The sequence below is a fragment of the Brassica napus genome, unplaced genomic scaffold (genome assembly GCF_020379485.1).
Source record: "Brassica napus cultivar Da-Ae unplaced genomic scaffold, Da-Ae ScsIHWf_111;HRSCAF=192, whole genome shotgun sequence".
Classification (NCBI taxonomy): domain Eukaryota; kingdom Viridiplantae; phylum Streptophyta; class Magnoliopsida; order Brassicales; family Brassicaceae; genus Brassica; species Brassica napus.
In genome coordinates this window covers 11064-15944 of record NW_026014545.1, presented here as the reverse complement: position 1 = coordinate 15944, position 4881 = coordinate 11064, and the positions used below count along the sequence as shown (strand labels likewise).

Sequence of the window (4881 nt, the reverse complement as noted above, 5' to 3'; positions counted from 1 at the left end):
GACACGGTTGACTGGGAAGGACGTTAAGTTCACATGGTCTGACGAGTGTACGAGATGTTTCTCTGCACTTAAGGATATGTTAACTAGCGCACCCGTCCTGGTTCTCCCGGAGGCAGACCAACCTTATGTGGTCTACACGGATGCGTCCATCACTGGACTCGGTTGCGTGTTGACCCAACATGGGAAGGTCATTGCTTACGCGTCAAGGCAGCTGAAGAAACATGAGGGAAACTACCCTACCCATGAACTTGAAATGGCTGCGGTAGTGTTCGCCTTAAAGATTTGGCGATCATATTTATAAGGGGCCAAAGTCCAGATACTTACGGACCATAAAAGTCTGAAGTATATATTCACCCAGCCTGAGTTGAACTTAAGGCAGAGAAGGTGGATGGAGTTCGTGGCCAACTATGACCTAGACATCACTTATTATCCGGGCAAGGCCAACCTTGTGGCTGACGCCTTGAGCCGGAAACGAGAAGATGTTGCGGCCGGTAGCAGAACGGATGAGCCGGATGAGGCGGGATGTTTCATCCGTTTAAATGCTTTGAACGGGACGGACGGACCACGGGGTTTAGAGGCGGTGAATAGAGCCGACCTGCTTACCCGGATCCGAGCGGCCCAAGATCAGGACGAGAACATGAAGACGGTTGCTCGGAACGACCTTTACTGAGTATCAAATCGCCAAGGACGGTATGATCTTAGTTCATGGTCGGATCAGCGTACCCAATGATAGGAGTTTAAAGGACGAGATCCTTAGAGAAGCTCACAAATCTAGATTCTCGATCCATCCTGGAGTGACCAAGATGTATCATAATCTCAGACAGTACTATCATTGGATACGGATGAAGGTCGATGTGGCCGAATGGGTGGCCAAATGTCCTACTTGTCAAGTCGTCAAGGCCGAACAACAAGTTCCGAGTGGACTGCTTTAGAGCCTACCTATTCCGGAATGGAAGTGGGATCACATCACGATGGACTTCGTGACAGGATCGACTAACCAAGTCTGCCCACTTCCTGGCCATCAAAAAGACTGATGGAGTCGACCGGATTGTGAGTAAGTACATTGACGAGATTGTGAGGCTACACGGAGTACCATCAAGTATAGTTTCGGATAGAGATTCGAGGTCCACATCTCACTTCTGGCAAGCTTTTCAAAAAGCTTTTGGAACAAGAGTGAACATGAGTACGGCTTATCATCCCCAAACGGATGGGCAGTCGGAAAGAACTATACGGACGCTGGAGGACACGCTTCGAGCATGTGTTCTCGATTGGGGTGATTCCTGGGAACGGCATTTGCCGTTAGTGGAGTTCGCCTACAATAACAGCTTCCACTCAAGTATAGGCATGTCGCCATACGAAGCTTTGTATGGAAGACCATGCAGGACACCGTTATGCTGGACCCAAGTGGGAGAACGCAGCATGATAGGCCCCGAGATCGTGGAGGAAACCACAGAGAAGATCAAGTCCGTGCGGGACAAGATGAGGGCCGCACAGGACAGACAAAAGCACTATGCTGACAAACGAAGGAAAGAACTGGAGTTTGCAGTGGGTGATATGGTCTATCTCAAAATGATTACCTTTAAAGGTAGAGTGCAAATTTCTGGTAAAAGGAAATTGGATCCAAGATACCTAGGGCCGTTCAGAGTCATAGAACGAGTGGGTAGTGTGGCATACAAGTTGGACTTACCATCTGAGATGGAAGCCTTTCATAATGTATTCCATATCTCCCAACTCCGGAAGTGCTTGACGGATCAGGACATCTTAATACCAGAAATACCATCTGATCTAGGTACGAACCTAACTTTGGAAACAAGGCCGGTTCGGATCGTAGATAGGATGGAAAAAGCAATGAGAAAGAAAACAATCCAGATGGTCATGGTCATTTGGGATTGTAATGGTCGAGAAGAGACCACTTGGGAGACGAAGGCCAGGATGAAGGCCAAGTTTCCAAATTGGTTCGACCAGTTTGTGTTGGATGAAACACATGACTCGGATTCGAAGACGAATCCATTGCTAGTGGGGGAGACTTGTAACATCCCGGATCCTGAATAGGATCATTGGGAAGGCCATGGTTCGAGGAAACGTACTAGTCTGTCTTAAGACATCAAGGTAAGCGTTCCATGGCCGGATAAGAAGGTTAAGGACGTAAGAAACTTAGACTTAACCTTACACAAGTCGAGAGTCAGCTAGACCGAGCATAACGGTAGCTGGACGAATGGAACGGGTAGCTCAACCAGCTCAACGGAGTTAGGTTAAGCTACATCCAGCTCGAACACTACAAGGTCAGCTCCACTAGCTGGACTACTAGCTCACTCAGCTGAGGCAGCTGGGGGTCAGCTCATCTCAGCTGGACGGACTGTTCGGGTTTCGGTCTGATGGTCCGGGTCCGGGCCGGTGGCAGGCCATGGGGGTCAGGCCATGAGGTCATGGACCATTGGGGCTTAGGACAAGGCCATGGGCTAAGTCCAGAAGAGTTGGGTAAGGCTTTGGGCCTCTGTCCGACCCAAACCCATGCGGTATTGGCGAAGGGACGCATGCGGCCGAGAGGGTGTAACCCTTGGCCGATTGTGCCCATCCGCTGGCCAGTCATGCCTGTTTGTGAGGAAAGACTTACCCCCTCGTTTTCTATAAATATGGGGTCCTCTCTGTCGATTTCATTTATCCAATCCAGAGTAGAATACTCAGAGAAATCATAGAGAGAGAGAAAGAAAGAGAGAGAGAGTTTCCGGCCAAAGCAAGGCCGATTGTGTGGTGGTTAGGTTTCCGGCGATCTGATCGTTTGTGAAGCAACCTCCGATCAAGTATGGGAGACCGAGAGCAGGAGAAGAGCGTGGAGAACCCTGACCTGGTTCAGAAGGTACGTGGTGGGCTTTGGCCGCACCAGTCCAAACAGACGGTCCTTGTGACCACACCGCGGCTCTGGATGGTTCATTAGACCCGGCCGCTTCGCCTCTTCTTGTTTATATCCGGTCCATTCTCTTCTTTCTGATTATGCACGAAGGGTTGTGATGGTTCAGTCCAAGGGACACGTTCCTAGACTGGCCGGACATAACCAAACCGCTAACCTAGACGCTGGTCGGTTAGACGGTCGGTTCAAATCGCACCATAGACTGGGCGGTTGGACTAAACGGTTGGGCATGTCCAAAGAAGCACGAGTGGCCAAAGGTCACGAGTTACCAACGGTTGTGAGTTGCCAAAGGGTGTAAGTAACCAAGGGTTACGAACGCCAAGTGGTACGAGCACCAAGTGGTACGAGGACCAAGAGGTACCAAAGGCCGAGGGGGTGCGTGTACCAAGCGGTGCCTGTTGAGGCAGGCCGTGTCCGTTCCTTAGGGATCAGACCATGTCTGGTCTGTTGAGACAAGTACACAGCCCGTCCAGGCCAGCGTAAGAGTCGCAAGGTCCGAGCGTCCATTGGCCTGACCGGATTGGGCGTGAGGCTTACTCGGCCGTTGGATCCAGGCCCAAGGCCGGATCAGGTAAGGAAGTCCATTGGGCCATTGAGTCGGACTTCTTCTAGGCCGGTCGCACCTAGATTCTATCTGGATGGACGGATTGGTCTTCGGGTTCATATCTTTTTATAAATATATTGTCTGAGGTTTATCAATGTTCTAGGAACCAAGCCCAGCATTGTAGGATCGACCAGTCCTATTCTCGGTTATGATTAATGCTTACCTGGTTGTGGTTTCAGGAACTAAGGATGGTTCTGGTCAAGCCAAGGAGCCGTGAAGGCTCGGTCAGTGAGAGGCTGTGTAACGTCTGGTTAGATGATGCTAGGGACGAACTAGTGATTGTCTATGAAACTGTTAAGAAGTTGTGTATTGGATCTCATGTTTCTAAGTAATACAAAGTTTACACATTGTTATTCCGCTGTGCTATCTGTTCAATTGATTTAGAACCTCAGATACGAACATGACTTTGTAAATGAAAGACTTAAAAATGAATCAAACAAGCAAAGAAATTGATTAAGTAGCAAACGGGTCCAGTCTTGTCGAGAGGCCGGATTCGGGCGTTACAGGGCACGACGGGGCTCTCACCCTCTCTGGCACCCCTTTCCAGGGAACTTGGGCCCGGTCCGTCGCTGATGACGCTTCTCCAGACTACAATTTGAATGCCAAAGACGTCCGATTTTCAAGATGGGCTCTTCCTGGTTCGCTTGCCGTTACTAAGGGAATCTTTTTTAGTTTCTTTTCCTCCGCTAATTGATATGCTTAAACTCAGCGGGTGATCCCGCCTGACCTGGAGTCGCGTTGAGGATTTTGGGTTATCAAGAGCTTTTGGACCAGAACGTCTGACAATATGACGAGAATTGAATTCACCACCGCATGTCAAGATGCTCCTGGCGTCCTTAGCTCGGATTTTGGCCAACCGTGTGCGTTAACACACGGGAGATCAGCTTTCGTCCCATATCCTCGAGAGGATGGGGGGACGACCATTTGTGACACCCAGGCAGACGTGCCCTCGGCCAGAAGGCTTGGGGCGCAACTTGCATTCAAAGACTCGATGGTTCACGGGATTCTGCAATTCACACCAAGTATCACATTTTGCTACGTTCTTCATCGATGCAAGAGCCAAGATATCCATTGCCGAGAGTCGTTTTAGACTTTACATTGCAGCACTGCTTCCAAACAAACACCGTCTCCGGGTTGGCGAAAGCAGGCCGTTTAGTTGCATTTTCCTTGACACTTTTCATGCTGTGGTTAGATGATATCCGGAAGCTATGCGTACGATCCAACCAAAACTGAAGTCTTGGGCATGGATGAACGTATAACCACGGAATCTGCAGGCACAGTAAGAAACCGGCCTACCGAGAGTGATGTTTCATCGTTCTCAGGTCGTTCTGTTTCCAGGGTACGACAATGATCCTTCCGCAGGTTCACC

General features: G+C 49.8%; 1 non-coding gene across 1 annotated transcript; it reads right to left on the bottom strand.

Annotated features, from left to right (window-relative positions):
- Window positions 1-4439: 4439 nt before the first annotated feature.
- LOC125596075 lies at window positions 4440-4595 on the bottom strand. Its single transcript, XR_007330808.1, has one exon. It is a non-coding gene; the product is annotated as a 5.8S ribosomal RNA (ribosomal RNA).
- Window positions 4596-4881: the final 286 nt, after the last annotated feature.